Source organism: Parasteatoda tepidariorum, unplaced genomic scaffold, assembly GCF_982258835.1.
Source record: "Parasteatoda tepidariorum strain Cologne lab strain unplaced genomic scaffold, Ptep-v5.0 scaffold_34, whole genome shotgun sequence".
Taxonomy (NCBI): domain Eukaryota; kingdom Metazoa; phylum Arthropoda; class Arachnida; order Araneae; family Theridiidae; genus Parasteatoda; species Parasteatoda tepidariorum.
Window position 1 is genome coordinate 278,030 of NW_028257393.1, and position 18,736 is coordinate 296,765.

The 18,736-nt window shown below is 34.0% G+C and overlaps 1 long non-coding RNA gene across 1 annotated transcript in view; it reads left to right on the forward strand.

Moving 5' to 3' along the window:
* The window catches only part of LOC139425059 (uncharacterized), a 51,209-nt gene extending 41,885 nt beyond the window's left edge, over positions 1-9,324 (forward strand). Inside the window, exons 7-9 of the long non-coding RNA XR_015431138.1 lie at positions 665-724; positions 7,087-7,142; positions 8,668-9,324. This is a non-coding gene — a long non-coding RNA (uncharacterized LOC139425059). The remainder of the gene's footprint in view (positions 1-664; positions 725-7,086; positions 7,143-8,667) is intronic.
* Positions 9,325-18,736: the final 9,412 nt, after the last annotated feature.

Here is an 18,736-nt window from a genome sequence, read left to right on the forward strand (position 1 = left end):
TGGTGGCAAAACTCTCGGTCAAAATTTAGCAAAAAGTTGTTTCGTAATAATTATATTTTTTGCCCAGCTGGCTAACTTTGATAGAAAGAAGTATAGGAAAGGGAAGTATGGGTCCATATAATCAAAGGGGCTCAGTATTTATGTTCTCTTTCAAGCTCAGGGAATAGAGCTTACACCTTCCAATGAGGTGAACCGGGTTCAAATCCCAGCGATGGCTAGTCTATACGAATTCCGCACGTGTCTCGCACCGACCACAGGGCTGACGTAAAATATCCTCAGTGGTAGACGGATCATGGGTTTAGTCCTTTTGCCATCAGGCTAATCGTGAGAAGTTTTCGTAGTTTTCCCCTCCATGTAACACAAATGCATGTTAATTCCATCAAAAAGCCTTCCACGAAAGCAAACATTTCTCCCAATATTTGATCTAGGAGTTCCCTTGTCTTCTGGATTGGGTTCAAAATTACAAAGCTACGGAGTTGAACATTAACAGTCGAAGCCCAAAAAATAGAGTCTGCTGTTCAACGACCGTTATAAATTAAATAAAATGAACAATACTCAAATGCATTATACACATATACATTAACAGTGTTGTAAATTTGGCAGTATTATTTTAATTGTTCCTTTTTAAATACTGATAACTTATTTCGTTGTTTGCATTTTGCAGAACATGTCTTCACAAGAGAAAGATCTGTAGAAAAATATTTTCATTTGCATCATAGTTCTGGTAAGAATTTTTTAAATTCCTGCTTCAGAAATTTTCAGGATGCTCAAATATATTTTTTATAATCAAATATATTAAATATATTTAAAATTTGTGGTTTGCTTATTTTTCTGACAATGAGGGAAGAAAGCTATAAGTAATGTTGACGCAGAGGACACTAAAATTTCCTCTATTTTTTCTTGGGTCACGAATTATTACAATACCCTAACATTTGGACGTAGAATACTGACTTGTGTTTCCTAAGTAACAATTTGCATAAACTTTTTGAGTTAAATATTTTTTGTCTTAGGTGGAGAATTAATAGAAATTTTTGTTGAGTTACCAACTCTAAATATTTTCTAAAAACAATTTAACGTTTGTAGGCAAATTTCAAATTTGTAGCTTTCAGCACGTCCAAGAGAAATTTAGTATAAACTTCCGAGAGCTTGAGACACAAAGAAAAATTCGGAATAAGTCCTCGTCTATAACTATTCAAATGCCATGGCCAAAACAAATGTGTAAAATCTGAAGGATAAAAAGTACTTCAGTCTGTAAATTTTATCAAACCAACGTCGAATTACGATTTCTTATAGCATTATCATTAAGAAGAAACATTGCACTTTCTAAGCAAAAAGTTAACTAAAAAATGTTTGTTTCTCAGTGTTAGTTGGCTTGCCAAAAGATTTATTTACTTTCACGCTATATCTATTTTACATATGTGGTTTATACATGGAAAAGTTTACTAAAACTTTGGTTTGACCAAGGTTAGTTTTGGCCGTTTCTTTTAATTGATGAAGATTGATAAGCCAAATTTGTTTGTTGGGCTAAAAAATTCCTACACTGGACTAGCGCTTGGAAGTGAAATTAAAATTTGTAAATAGATCAGAAAATCGTGAAAACGTTTTAACGGTAAGGCTAACAAAAGTCTATTCTGCTAACATTTTCTCACAATAAATTAACGTTTGAAGATAAACTTGTGTTTTCTCGAGCATAAACGAGAAAACACTTGTTCTGGCTTATTTTGTTAATTGGATTAACGAAAACTTTTGTTGATTCCTCAGGCTAAGTTAATGTTTAATGGAAAAATTTAAGCTTTTCATTTCTATGTGAAAAGTAAGCTAAGTACAACTTTTTTTTCAGTTGAACTACTAACGATGATTTTTCTTGGGCTAACGTATTATTACAATGACCTAACGCTTGAAAAAGCTCAAACTTGTCATTTTCAAGTCATAAATTAGCAGAAACTTCTTTGGTCGTAAAATTTTTTTACTGCTTAACTATCGAAAAAAAATTGTTACTGTCATCGTAACGACGTGATTTCTAGATTACGATTCCAAAATTAGTGGGCTATCGTTTGGAAGAAAAATTTAACTTTTGTGGTTTAACCAGTTATGGTCCTTGTTCTGGATTTTTCGCATCCTTCTCCCAAAAATAGCGAAATAGTATTGTCGGATACCATGTGATGAAGGCGGAGCCAAGTGCCAACTCTTGGTAAACGAACTAATAGTCATAAGCGGACAGTCCTATTACAGGGACAGACAAGTTCCAATGGAATATTTTGTTCCGTTTTAATGCTTTGTTGAAATAATATTAGTTGGGCGTAAAAGTCCCATCGGTAGGGGAGAGTGGGGTCAATTGTAACATTTTTTACTTAACTATTTTTAACTAACAAAAAACTCAATATATTATTGGTATTAATTGACAGACGAGTAAAGTAGACTATCCTCTTCTAGAAAAAATAAATAAATGCCTTATTTTAAATGTTATTATATTAGTTATTAACAATTTTTGACAGTCGTGCACTTGTTACAATTGTCCCCACTTACGGGGTCAATTGTAACAGTTCATAAATTCAATTAAAACATAGTTAATTATACATATTATCATAGTTGTGATATATTTTTTTACCAGCGGGTGACCGAGCTCCGCTCGGAGAAAACAGGTATCGAAGCTAACTCGAAGATTTAAATTTTCAATTGTGATTTATCAAAACAATGCATGCCATAAGAAAATTTGTGAAACCATTGGTGAAAAGATAACCGGTTAAAGTGCACCATTGTAAACTATCTAAACAAAGTTAGAGTTTGGAAAGGGAACTATTCTATACAAAGGTAAAGTTTGAAAAGTCATAGGAAATAAAATGTAATTGATAACAAAAAATTATACAATTAAAGAAATGGTACAAATTGAGCAGTGTAAAGATTGAAGTGTGTTGAAGTTCAATATTTTTGACAAATTTATTTAGAAAAACCAAACATATATACATACATAAGAAACATATTATAAACCTATAACAGCATAAACATAATAAACATTAATCATCGATTGCGAAGTCTTCCATGTTGTTCAGGTAGTTTCTTGTCGGAGAGGCAGGTGCGGCTGGTGAGTTTCTCTTGTTCAGGACTTCCTTCCATACGACGTTTCGGGTGTGGGTTGGATTCTCAGGAGGCAGCAGGACCTTCAACGAACTTTGACGCTTGACTCTTGAAAACGCGACGTAGAGCATTCCGTGCACGAAGACCGTCGTGAGGAGAAGCCCGCCGACGAATTCGAATGTTTGGCCTTGTGACTTGTGTATCGTAATGGCGAATGCTGGAGTAACTGGGAATTGGTGCCGTTGCATAGTTGCGCCAAGCTGTGATTTGCTGGAGTCGAGCGTGATCCTTGGAAGGTGTACTTGTCGGCCTGCGTGTTCACCGGTGATGATCTTAGCCTTGATGATGTTGTTGCAAAGTTCGGTGACAATCAATCGTGTTCCGTTGCACATTCCTTCAGAGACGTCCAAGTTTCGGAGAAGCATGATGATGGCGTTCTTCTTGAGCTTCAGATTGTGTGGAGGCAAGTCGGCGATGTTGATCGAGTTCAGGAATTCAGGCACGAATTGAATTCCCCCTTCGTGTTGATCCTTTACCGAGTCGAAACTTGTGTATGTCTTCTCTTCGCCTGGAAGCATAGCAATAATCTGCTCGTTGATCTTGTCCTTATCGTCGTTCAATGGTGCAAGAATAGCGCGATTCTTCATTGCTTCGTAGTTCCCACTTCTGAGGCATGCTCCGAAGATTTCATCGATGAGGTTACCACCAGAGCGAATTTCTTCTAGGACTTCTATTTCGCCGAGTTCATTCACTTCGAGTTCCCCGTCGCCGAGCTTTAGCAGGTATTTCGCGAATTCTTCTTCTTCGGGATCAACGCGCATGTTTAATGTTCCTCGTATTATCAGCTCTACGGAGTCTTTCATTACGGCGGCGTTGTTCCTCTAGGCGAATGTTGCGGCCCCTCATTGTTTCGTTTTTTCGTCTGCGCCTTTCATAATCGCGGTATTTTTCTCGTTGAGATGCATTAAGTTCCATCAATATATCCGAGATTCGTTCCTCGCTACGCTGCTTGACTGCTCTTGTCGGGCGCAACGGCGTTATCAACGGGTCTTGGATATTCAAAGCGTGCATATTGGTCGAAGATGTGAAAGATGCGGCTTCAGATGGTCCCGACATGTTCAATTGGTCACTGTTCACAACAAATTCGTAAATTTGCTTCCGTTCATCCGCTTCTTGAAAATTCTTGTCCAGGAAAAGGCGTCGATGAGAGAGGTATTGTCGAGCATAAAAGACGATGTAAACTCCGCAGGAAGACGCGTCATCTTGGTGGTTGTAAGCGTTGCGAGGTTTCACGATGCATCCTTTCAGCTTTTCATTCGTAACAACGGTATTCAAAACGCGTCGCAGTATTTTTCTCAAAACAGCATCGATGGGCAGCGGGTTGTCGACTGGATCGCAGACTAATAGTTGACGTTCTCCATAGCTTCGTAAATTCCTAGCATCCAGTGCTCGCCTCTATCCATTTGAGCTCTCTTGTGAATGGGAATGAGTAGAACGTCGAATCCTTGTTGAACGCCGTATAGATAGTTGGAAGCCTTGTTCTGGTCGCTGATATCGTTGAGAAGAGCCATTCCTTCATAAGCGCCATCCGCTGTTGTAACGTAGAAGCGTGCGACAAATTCAGGGTGAAGTACGGCAACTTTGACGGTCGGGTAAGCTTGTTCGGCGTAATGGAGAAGCATTCTGACAATGACGGTATCTTCTAGTTGTCCATTTGCGGGTAGAATTGAGTTGATCGCTTGTTGTTCCAAAATTCCGGCTCCTTGAAGAATTTCATGTAGAGGTGCGTTCTGCATGTTGAAAATGTAGCTTGAAATCTGACGAATGTTGAAATGTCGGACTTTGTTGACGGTGATTTTAACACAAAAGTTAAACTTTTCTCCACTTTGATAAATGTAAACTAATGCGAACCTTACAATTAAATTATTAATTCCTTCGTATATTATTGGTTTAAGTTGTCGAAAATTAATATTTCAACTGTAAGGTTCGCATTAGCATACATTTATAAGAGTGGAGAAAAGTATCTATAGCCATTATGGCGAACTAATAAAGTTTGAAAATATCCCATCTGTAACTCCGAACTGCTCGACCGTAGCGCTTCAAAACCGGCGCCAATCGATTCTTCGTGGCCAAAAACCCCAGACCCCCAAGTTTACCGGAGTTTATTAATTCTGGGGCGATTTTCGACTTGGCAACCATTCCTCGTATTATAGTATAAGATTGATCAAAATAGTATTGATATTTTAGGAGTAAAAATAATAATGAGCAGAGACCTAAAGGGTTAAACTTTTAACTTTAAGGGGTTAAAAATTTTAATTTATGCTGTGAAAGGTGACAAATAAAATAATGCACATGCAACGCAATATAAATGATATAGGAAACTATTGGTGGATCTTAAAGAGTTAAGTAATGGTTTGTAAACATAAGATAATTTATTTTCAGCTGTTACAATCGTCCCTTTACTTATTGTTACAATCGTCCCCAAGACGCCATTTCAGCTTCATTTGTTAAAAACAATGCTAGTTAATTAACAAAAGTAATTTTTTTTTAAATGGAAATGTTAATTAAGGTGTCCACTTACATATTCGGTTAATAATTTTTATTGGTTTAAACAAAATTACTTTGTTACAATATAATATTCTAATGCCAAAAAAAGTACTTGCGAAGCGTGAAAACATCTTTTGTGATGTAACTCTTTCAAAAGTACATGAAAATGGTTGCCAGCAGGTATGTACATGTAGATTTATTAAATACACCTTGTGCGCCACCTAGGAACCAAATCTAGAACCCGATACTTGAAATTTTTGCTTTGTTACAATCGTACCCTGTAACAATTGACCCCACTCTCCCCTACATAAAGGGTTATACAGAATCGAAAACTTATAAATATTATTTTAATGAGAAAAAATGAAGAAAAAATTATTCTTAATTCTTAAAGCGAAACTTAAAAGCCGAAAATTTTAGAAAAAAACGACGATAGAAAAAGTCTATAAAAAACCACCTAAAAAATGCGCCTGAAAAAAATTGCCGTTGAAAACAATAATTTAGAATATAATTCTAATAAAAAAAATTGTTTTTAATTCTTAAAAGAAACCTTTATCACTGCAACTCTAAGTTTTTCGTATTGCTGCAAGTGGAAAAGATTAAAAAAAAAAAGTTTTATTCGTCATTGAAACCTTATTTAGTAATCTTGTAACGTCCACGAAAGAAAGAATACGTGGGTGGATGGAGTAGCCTGGTTGGTAGAAAGTTGGGCCCTTGTGCAAGTAGTCGTGAGTTCGATCCCCGCCGGCCAAAGACTCCTCGAGTAGTAAATGGTGACTGGTGCACGTTAAATCTGTCGGAGCACTGAACCATCCATGTTTCCATCACAAAATATACTTCTGGGAGAACTGAATTGGAATAGATCGTTCTCTGGTTCAGGTCAAAATTATGATCTGTGGATGTATGAGTGCAACCACCCTTTAAACGGGCTATGAGCTGTGTGTCTGAATTCGCAATCTTGGCCGTAAATGGCGTTACTGAAAAACAAGAAACGCACTTTCTGCTTTAAAATTCGCTTAGTTACACCCAGCAGGCTACTGGTATGTGCAAGTGACATTAGAAACAACAACAAAAAGAATGCGTGGAGTAAAAGTTTCGGTGAAAATAGCACCTTTCTTGCGTAATACAAAAAGTCGAAATTGCTGATTTTGAAGCACATGGCGCAATTTTGGCCGAAAAAAGTAGCGTCAGGTGGCTAATGGCAAGCATTCGTTTAATCGCCATTTTTTTATATATCTAGTTTCCCTGTGGCCGGTGGCGACTGATAATTCATCCTTATATTGAGGGGCTAACTTTGGATGACAGAGGTATGGGAAAGAATCGGACTCATATAACAGTTTTGTAATAAAAATTTTCTTTGAACAATTAAGTAATAGTGACCACACATTCATATGTGTCGTAAATTTATTATTCTTTTAAAAGGCTGATATCTTATTCATATCTTATTGATTACTTTGAATTTTATAGGACAGGATGTTGTCTTTATGATAGAGAATAGTATTTTGTGATTCATCATAGCTCTGGTAAGAATTAAACTCTAGTGCTTAATTAAATTTTCAGGCTGTTCAAATGTAACGAAAGCACCTCAAGTAGGAAAGACATTTGGGATTTGCTCACTTTTTCGGGCAAAGAGGAAGAAAGGTTATGAGCGATAACAAAATTTTAATCATTTCAAGTTCAAATTTACTCATATGTCATAATTTACTTATGAGTATTTCAAACGCATCTTGTAAATAAATAATTCTAAAGAATTCTTAAGAATAAAAACAAAAGAATTATGATATTCGATAATATATTCAACTGACAATATTGAAAGAAAATTAAAAAACACGATTATACTCTTTAATAAAACGAAGTGCTAAATGATTTTAAAAAAAGAAGTCGCAATCGCAAACATCACTAATTTTTTTGAATAAACAAAGTTGATTGACTTATGTCCAAATCCAAAATGGGAAAAATCAGTTTTGTTATAATTTTATTTATGAAAATGAAAACAACTAAAGATTTATAAATTTAAAATCAGTAATAAAAACCCATTAAATTATTATTTTATCCACAAAGTTTTTAATAAATTGAAATAAAGTAAGAAATAGCCTAACAAATTTAATTACTTTTTAATTTAATTCTTTATGGACACCTTAAATTAGATTTCCGTTTGTAATAAATTCAATAATGTAAAATAATACTTATACATATAATATCAAAATTAATTTTCACATTTAAAAATAAAAAAGAAAGTTTTGTTTCAAAAAGAAATTACCTAATTAAGAAACACTTTTTTATATATTCTCTTCAATAATAGATCACAAAGTCAGTCCCACTGAAAATAATCTACAAGAAACGATATCAAGTCGCGACAAAGAAGAAGAAAAAACTAAGAGGTGCGGAAACGAACATGCGAGATCACGATATATGTTCTCAAAACTGATTCTACCACTCATCAATCAAGGCCGTTTCTATATAACGATACGTACATCGTCTTCCCCAGCGCGAGTTCTTGTATCGCTATATCGTTCGTCTTCTTTACTCGACGACTTAAATCAGATTTCTGATGCATCGCCTGGAACGAAAGTCGCTGTATCGGCCTGCCGATACAGGCGTTAAATCGATATGTCGCGATATATCGATTTATAGCCTAGTCCTAGTTAAGATAGACGATAGATAATATAATTTCGACGATTGGATAAATTAGACGATATATTATATAAATATAGAATATTTATTATATCCGGTATTATACTAGTATATTATAATATTTAGACCAAATTATTAGACGCACTGTAGTGTTTTAATAATGACATGTTCTGCACGAGTGTAAAATACTTTTATATTTAAATATACAGGAGATTTTTTTTATATATTTCCTATTTGTATTTATTTTTAACTCATTGATACACTAACGTAAATAGGTGCGCGTAAAAACAATAAATCTTTATAGTATATAATATACTGATAATTAAGATTTTACATAGAATCTTAAAGTGAGTCTAATAACTTGTCCAGAGACTCTATTGTAAATAGGTAAAATAGTGTATTTTTTTATTACAGGATCTTAGAAGAAATAGATCCGTAGAAGTGATTGTTAAAATCGATAAGTAGCAGAACTATTTGGAAGACTGTGATGCGTCAACGTATATCATTCTCGTCGTGATGAAGTAAACGTGGTTCTGCCGTCAAGTGTTCGACTTCGAGCGCAGGTCGACTGACATCCCCTCTGCAAAGGATCAAAATTACGATTGGGTATGTCTTCGAATCATCCTCAGTGATGTTTGCCAGACAGTTGACAAAAGCCCATTGTGAACCTCTTGTAAATATAGTACCGACCTACCTCAAAGCCTATAATTAAAACAGGAAGATATGAGCGAAAATTCGAACAGTTGAAAGATTCTTGGACAAGACAAGAAATGTAGAAGATAAGTGAATTTCGAACCATGTTAAAATACATCCTACGAAATATAATTTTGGAGAAATTTTTTTTACAGTCTTAATACTGTGCATTTGTAATACGATAAAAAAAAATATGCTGTAACATGATTGAAAAGACTAGATTCAACGATAACCCTGATATATAGGCTAAACCTTGGTATTACTAATAATGTTGTAAAGTATACTTCATATAAGTGATTTTATATTTATATATGAAATACGAATAGGGCTAAGGCAGTGATGTAATTAAAAGATTATTTCGTGTGTGTGTCATTTTTACAACTTTTAACAAGAAAAGCTTCCTAACTGAGGAAAAAATAATTGGTGGAGACAGACATATTTGGATAAGTCAAATTTTAGTGTAAAATAAATTTTAAAAAAAATTGGTTAAAAGGCCAGCTTTGGGGGGGCTTACCTTCTCTAAGCCAGCTTACCTTCTCTTAAAATAGAGGTGGCAGCTTAAGTCAGTCATGTAGTGTTAGGAAACTAATAATGAGAGCTATGATTAAAATGAAAAAACTCTATGAAATAAAGTTCAAAGATAACTGTAGAAAACACAAGTAATCACTGACTGAATTTTCTTTCAGAAAATAAATGTAATATTTGCAATTAGAGAGGACAATTACAGGAGATAAGGGTTTCTCATAGGGTAATCAGGAGCTTTTTAGTCAGGTTATTTTCTGTTGAAAAGAAAAACAATTTCTTAGAGAAAAAAAAATTAAGTAAATATGCAGCCCACGTCACCTTACCGAAGAGTAACTCAGGGTAACAGCCAAAGCAACCTAATCCCACCGTGTTACCAAAATAGACTAGGCTTAAGCAATTATCATATTATGGAAGCATATAACATTTAAGTAACCCGCATTCGTAATTTTGAAGAAATAGGGGTTTCGATAATTGATCTAATATAATAAAATCCAGTACCGAAAACAAAGCGTCAGAAAATAATGATTAGTGTTAGTACCAGGCAAATATATAAATAATAGGTAACAAGTATTTAACAAATGTGAGCAGGAATAACAGTGGAGGAGAATACTGATCGGATACAACTCGGTTATACTAACTCACCGAACTATAACAGGTTATATATATAGAAAATAGGTACCGATAAGTCAGGGCTAAAGAGAATAGAAGGGCTAGTTCCCTCCGCTCTTAGAGTTGAAGCTACGATTTCCCTCCTCATGACGTCACTGTGTCCACAGATCTCGGAAGATCGCAAGGAAAAATATTATAACTTTGCATCTTTCTTTTTGTAAAAATAAGTTTACGTGATTAACATATTATTTCCGTTCGTAAACATAGTTCAAAAAAACTTTCTTGGCCATTATATTAAAAAAATACCATTTTAAACTTATAAAAATATTTTACTAGTTGGCGAAAACGACTCTATAAGTACTTTATTTTAAAAAGTTCAGTTTTAACTTTAATTAAGAAAAATGAAAGCATATATCGACACTTTTTTGTCTACATATTCTTTTATAACAATAAGTTGAGTTAAATATAGAATCCCTGATTTTAAAATATGCCATTAATAGCAATTTGTTCATACTTAATCATTAGGAAACATAAACCTTAAACGCTAATTACTGAAACAAAATAATAATTTAGGTTCATAATGACATTAAAAATTCTACAATTGTTTATAGATATTTAAGATGATATAATTTATAGATATTTAAGTTTAAGAGAATATAAATTTTAAAAAAATCATAAATATTTAGAATAACTACATTAAAAAATATGTTATGAAATTAGGAGAATTTCAACTATACACTATATATTTTATGTATACTTTTTATTTACGATTTAATTTTCTTTGACTTTATCCATTTTTTTCACCTACCTTTCTTTTTGAAGTAACGAGGCGGTTTCTATTTAGATAATGAATTTTTATAAGAGTACTTAACGATAGAAAAAACGTATTGCTGTTTTATATTAACTGTGTCATTTCGGAATCTATTCTTTACATAGTTGATCATCTACTTTAAGGAACACGCGGAAAATTATATTTTTTCCTTTTGTTTTTCTATCAGAATTTTTGCAAGTTGCAATCGCGCAAACTGGCATTTCATTAATAGTTTTAAATTTTTGTAAATTCACTACAAAAACTGAGAAAAGTCATTATTGAAAATAACAAATGTCTTAGAAAAATGTCACAAAAAGAAATGCCCCAATATTAGTTAGAGCTAGTAAGGCCAAACGCTCTGTTCTTGAAGTAAAAGTGCGAGCTTTGCGCCAAAGTGACGTCACTAGAGAGAATCGGAGGGTTGTCGCGGCAAAAGTTTCTTCAAAGTAGTGAACCAGCCCTTCTATTCTCTTTAGCCCTGTCGATACGTACTGTTCAAGTATTAGTCAAAAGAGTTCTTGACAAATTATAGCAGGTTCAAGTATTGAATTAAAAATACTGACCAATTAAGTCAGTGAATCGAATGCAATATAGTCCCGCAGTGGACTGATCGTTAAGACACGGTTCCCAACAGATCACCGAAGTCAAGCATCGCTGGCTGCGGTCAGTGTGCGGGTGGGTGACCACTTGGATCAGTCTGCGTAGGGACCGAGGGTGTGCGGTATGGGTCCTCGTTAAACTGTGCTACCGTAAAGTGCTCGACTTCGCGCGCAGGTCGTCAGGCTACCAAAGCGGGGGTACCATCCCCTCCGCAGAGGATCAAAATTGTGATGGCATGTCTTCGGATCATCCTCCGGGATGTTTCCCAGACCGTCGCCAATAGCCCATTGTGCAGCTCTAGTGCGACGTAAATTAACAACAACAATGCAATATAATGGACCTTACCTAACGATAAACAGTATGCATTTTATGCTAAGTCTAGAGTGTTTCAATTCCCTATATAGAGATAGCGAGCTTCGATAAAGAGTTCAAACGATAATAGATTCATATAATAACTAGTGCAAACACCGTTTATGGGTTCGAGCTCGAATGAATAATGATAACGGGTTTGAGAACTATTTTAATCACAACCTCCTTTTATCTGTCTATCACTTCATCAACCTTTTTTTATCGGTGTTCGCTCCCAGTATGTCCCAGCTAACTTGATACATACCTATCGCCTTTTCGAACCGACTCCCGCTAGCATTTGAATTATAACGGGATAAAAAGATATTGGGTTTAAGTCATGATTAAACAAGATTCGTTTTGAAAATTGAGCGAAGTACAGCAGGTTGAATTACTGATAGACAGTAGTTTCGATTATTGATCAAAAGAGACAGCATTTGAAAAGTGATCAATTGATAGAAGATTAGAGTGCTGGAGTAATACTGTTAAAGGGTACGACTGATGAATTAGAGACTAGCTTTGATAACTAAACTAATTGCAGGTTCGAGTACGTATCAGAAGACTAATTTTTGAAAACAACAGTTAATAGCAGGTTCGAATACCGATAGAAATATAATGGGTTCGAGTATTGAACTAAAGTGACTGAAGAGAATTATAAAACAATTTGTCATAATCAATCAAGGATACTTAAAATTGAGTAACTAAGGTGGAATTTTAAAAAAAATCTAACATAACTTGAGGCAGAAGTTTCAAGCTCCTTAACTCGGACATTCAGTTGTCAATGCTCTAGAAACTATTAAGAATAAAAGAAGTTCGAGAAGGCAGCTTCGGCAATGACGTTTGGTTCAGAAAAAAAAGGATATTTTTTTAATCCCTTATTGAGCAAACGCAACTTACGATATGTATATAAACCGAAATACACCCACACATATATAGATAAAAGTAACTTTTTTTTTAATGTATGACAAAAAAAAAAAGACATCAAACAGAAGAAAATTATTTTTCACAATCAAAATTGCATCTTTTACTAACATTCAATACATAATTATCCAAACTAAAACATCTTGATTCTATGATGTGTTCCGTAATCTATGTATTATTATAATTTTAGAATCATCTTTAAGAATTCAGTTTAAAAAAATATACAAATTAGAGATCACAAACACCGTTTAACAGCTGTCAAATACGATATGAAAATCTTAAGAATCACTATTAGGATTAAAAAAAAAACTGTTTTTAAAGTTTAAATTCCGTTTAACGCTTGGTAAATCTAAATTTCGATTTTTTAACCCCCTTATTGCTGTATCAATCGTGTGATAAAATTGCTGGCGATAATATTCCTCACACGATTTATATCCGTGTGAAGGAGCAGGTTCACTGTATCTTTTAGGTGTTCCATCCAGTTCGTTTCGTTTAATTGCTGCAAAACATTCTTCAAAAACATTTTTTCATCAGTTCGCAAGATCTAACGATGCACCAATCATATCTTCAATAGATTTACATAAACCTGACAATGTGTTTTTATTTTTTACCTTGAAATGATTTGTTTGTGGTCTCTAGCATTTCGATTATTTCTTTTCCCGTGATCAAACTTAAATAGGTCGTCCCATTCTGGAAAGTGCTCAGTAAGTCACAATCGTAATTTGTCGATGTTAGCTCTTCTAAGGTTCTCAGCATTATATATGTCTTTACGGAACATCCTGTACAAAATTCTATGAAAAAATACTAGTAAGTGCGCATAAAATTACAAATCAATTGTAGTATTTCTAATGGAATAGAACATAAAGTATCGTCTGAGTAAAAACTTTCAAACTAGTGAAAACATTTAAGAAAATCGAAAAATACAATTTAAATCCCTTTTATTTAATTCTTAAAGAATATTATCAAGGCTGAACTTACTTTTTGACCAAATGATACTGTCGATCGTTGTTTACTAAACTTTTATAAATTTATAGCTCACTGACAACAAAATTTACTCTTCCTTGATAATAGCCTAGATATTAAATCATTTGATTATTTTTCTCTCTCTTTATTTTATGTTTCTTAGCAAACAAAACGAAAATAACAGCTAACCCTGTATAGTTTTTTACAACTATTACTGAACAACCTGAAACCATTCATATCTCAATTTTTCACTTAACCGTTATTTATTTTTGTTCTAGCACTTAATATCTTTCTTTTTTTAAAAAAAAATAATCTTTATTTAACTTTGGCCAGCATGACAATAGGTTAGGGTGGGGGAAGCAAACTCCAGCAGATTCAGCAATAGTACAAATTTAATTACACAAGTAGATTAAGCTTAATTAATCCCATTTGTCAAGACTTTAAGAATAAGATTTAGAGAAGCTGACAAAAAGAAGATAAATAAAAGTCCTGACATCATTATACCATATCATATAATTTCATTAAGATATACTTTTTTATTTTGACCAAGAAAATTTTCAATGAAAAAAAAAAAGAAAATTTAATTTAATTGATGGAATTTATTAGTCCATTGATTTCTCTCAAGACTGATTTCACTCCCCAGGACTGAAGAGTACCACCCATGTATTATTTTGTCCCGCAGTGGACTGATCGTTAAGACACGGTTCCCAGCAGATCACCGAAGTCAAGCATCACTGGCTGCGGTAAGTGTGCGGGTGGGTGATCACTTGGATCAGCCTACCTAGGGACCGAGGGTGTGCGGTATTGATCCTCGTTAAACTGTTCTACAGTAAAATGCTCGACTTCGCGCGCAGGTCGTCGGGTTACCGAAGCGGGGGTGCCATCCCCTCCGCAGAGGATCAAAATCGAGGCATGTCTTCGGATCATCCTCAGGGATGTTTCCCAGACCGTCGCCAATAGCCCATTGTGCAGCTCTAGTGTGACGTAAATGAACTACAACAACCCATGTATAATTTTATTAAGAAATAACGCTACAAACAAGATTTGTAATCACGTAGTTTTCAAAAAAAAAATTTATGCTCAAAATTAGTATTTTGGCCCGAGTAAAAACTTAAAAAGGCCACTACTAATATTTAGGCAACTACGAAGATTGTAAAAACACTTCAATTTTCAAATTTGCCATGCATTTTTACTACATATTTTTTTTCGAAGTTTTGGTGCTCTTTCTGAAAATTGCCAAAGGTAAACTGATCATGAAAAGAACAGATATAAGCTTTTTCTTCAATGAATATTCGTGCTATTGCGATGATAAAGATAGGAAGTTCAAAGACTCTATAGTCAGTAAGTTCTCAAAATTAAAAAGGTACAATAATGGTAAAAAACGATGTTGATGGAAGAAACTAGGTCCTCATGTGATGAAAGACGAGATTACAATGGCATAAAACAGACACCTAACTTTGTCAAAAACTAGTTTTATCCATGAAAACTAGAATATTAGAAGTAATTCGGAAAAACGACTCTTACACATGCTTCTCAATTCGTTATATGTTTTTTAATATTCACCTTCTCTTCATAACAAAAAGTAAAATAAGCATTGAAGTGCTCGGAAACATTTTAGCATATTGATGAAATATGGGTGAATATAAGTATCTTTTTCTCTTTTGAAAATAAAAATAATTAATAAATAAATAAAATAGGCAATTACCCATGTGACATTATTCAGCCAACTCTCTGTGCTAATGCAGTCAAACCCCGCTATAGTGAACCTTCAAGGGACCGAAATTTCGGTTCACTATAACCGGGAGTTCACTATATCCGTTACGCAGGCAATTTCCCTAATGGTTCCCAAACTCCTCCCTTTTATTACATTATATTCATATAAATGACTGAAAAATATTATGTAGTAGCAAATATTTTTTTATTTTTCGTCTTGCATACAAAAAAAAATTAGTAATCTTTAGCTGATGAGCAATCCTCAATATCAGATATGGAAACACTTCCCGACTCTCAGATAATTTGTCCTGAATTTCTGTTATTCCGCTTTTTAAACATGTCTAACCTGCCATTCGAGCACATAAAAGTAGTTTCTATAGATGATTTTAAAAATCGGTATATGTATTTATTTTGAAGTAGAAATTTCAAAATTATTACAAAGAAAATGGGGGGAAATCAGTCGAAGGCAGAAAAAAGTTCATTATATCCAACTTCCTCACTTTTTTGGTTCACTATATCCACTAAAATTAACATTATACGTGTATAGCAAGGCACGGGACCGAGCATTTCGTTCACTATATCCGGGAGTTCACTGTAAGCCGTGTTCACTATAGCGGGGTTTGACTGTATATACGTAATGCGGTATGTGGTTCATGATACATGTGATCTGGACATATTTATTAATCTAGTTAGATACTTTTTGCTTAATTTCATTTGATAGGTAGTGTTAATTTTTAAGATAATTACAAACGAATGAAATGAGAATTTAATGGTAAAAGATCAAAACAAAGAGTAAAAAGCAAGATGACCATTGCTCTATGGTAACTCTGGTGCAAAAAAAGGAAAGATCTCTGGGGTTGAGGAATCTGTGGTAACATACTACTGATGAGGTTAATATGACGAAATCGCAGAAACATTCCCTAAGAATCATAGATTATAGTTTGTCCATAAAATGCCGACCGGCCAGTGTAGGACGCAGGGAACTGTCCTTGCATCAGAAAGGTTCTGGGTTCGAATCCCGGACAAGGCATGGATGTTCTTTCCTTCTCTGTACTATCTGTCCTCACTGTGGGAGAGATGTTGGCCCACCTAATATGGTGTCCCAGAAAGAGAGGCCAACAAAATCGTCCTGTATATGCCTGAATTGACGGATGTTATCACAGGTGGGCATTGGAAGAAGAAAAAAAGTTTGTGTCTTTAAATTAATCCTATCCTACATTAATAAAATTCCGGTTTTTTTAATAAGTGAATTTTATTTTTAAGTAAATTGATGAAAATTTAAAGTTATCAAACGAAGGAATACAGATTTTTCCATCCCGTCTACCTGAAATATGCTATGTGCAGCTTTTTCCTCCCATTCAAAGCAAAATGTTCTCAAAAACACTTCTTATGCATTAGTCGAAATAATTAAATTTTTTGGCTGCATTATAGAAGTATTTTTCATTAATGAAGTTTATCATAGTAGTTAAACGAGTTATCTAATATCGAGCAATAATAATAATACAATTTGTTTCAAATAGGCTTCCTAATATTTTTTTGAAGAAAATTGAATTTTAGATTTAATTAAAAAAACATCGTTTATTGCAAATTCTTTAATAGTAAAATATTTTTTGATTTGTTTTATACATCAGGTAAGCTCAAGGAACAACACAAATGTCATTTTAGAGCAAGGTCCACATCTAAAACCATGTGTCACGTTTATCGTTACACTTTTATATTTATGAGACTAAATATGTTAAAATCAACGGTAATTGAAATAAATAGCAAAAGTTATTATTATGAGAAAAAAAAATTTATGGAGAAACTTGTCTTTGGTAAATTTTGAATATAATTAATTGGCAAGTCTGATGAATGGCAGCTATGCATTGTTATTATTTATTTTGCTTTCATTTTTTGATTGAATGATTATTTCTTCTTTTTTCCAATACATTTTTTATAAAATAGCATTAAATCTCTCATCAATTTTATTTTTTACCTTTCCAACCTTTCATTTCTGTGTATTCTATGTTTAATTACTATATAATATTAAAAAACTGAAAATTTATACTATGATTATAAATTGAATTGTTTCATAGAAACAGCTGAAACTGTAAAAATTGATAATAATTAGGTAAGCCCACCCCATTGTTTTGACTGTGAGTGATAAATAAACACTTGAAGAAAAGGTGCAGAAAAAAACACCTTGTAAGTAACTATATGAATTTAACAGTCTATTGAATTGACCTGTTGAACCACAATTTAAAGTAATTAAGTATTTATTCAAATGAAATTGTATCGATTTTAAAAAAATTATTAATACATAAGGATTAATTTAAACACTTCATAGTATTTAAGAAAATGATTACACTCTTACACCTCCACTACTCATTCTTTTAAAAAAGAAGAATAACACAGGGGACCAAATTTTTTGTTGCATTTATACGAGTGCTTGATCTTACTGAATTAGGATAAGGGAACTTCAAATTAGTAATGTTAGAACCCAAACTGGTATTTCCTATATAGCTTATTTATATTATTGCGATGTACAAGTTTATGAAGAACGAATAGAGGTTAATATATACGAGGCGCATCCAGAAAGTAAGTTTCTCTAATTTATAAAAAAAACGAACTCGCACTTTCAGGAACATATTTATTGCTAACAAGTACAACAATGTGTCAGCTATTTTTCAACATAGCCACCACCAGAATTGAGACACGCATCGTATCGTGGAATCAACTTTTGTATCCCTCTGACCTAGAACTCTGCCGCCTGTGAATGGAACCAACGTGTGACAGACGTCTTCAGTTCTTCGTCATTGCCAAAATGCTCACCGGAAGACAAGAATTTCTTGAGGTGCAAGAAAACGTAAAAATCACTGGGAGCAATATCAGGACTGTAGGGTGGATGATCAAACAGCTCCTAGCCAAATTCCGTCAAAACAGCTGCTGTGCGTCATGCAGTATGTGGACAAACATTGTCATGGATGAGCGCCACACCTGCAGTAAACATTCCATGATTCTTGTTTTGAATGCCAAGTCACAATTTCCGCAGTAACGGTAGACTTCTGTCTTACGCTGGTTCCATTCACAAGCGGCTGAGTTCTATGACAGAGGGATACAAAAGTTGATCCCACGATATGACAAGTGTCTCAATTCTGGTGGTGGCTATGTTGAAAAATAGCTTAAACATTGGTGTACTTGTTGCCAATAATGATTCTGAAAGTGTGATTTCCTTTTTATAAATTAGGGAAACTCACTTTCTGGACGCACCTCGTATACAGGGGCAGCAGCCAAACTTTTCAGAAAATAGGCGGATTTTTTTTT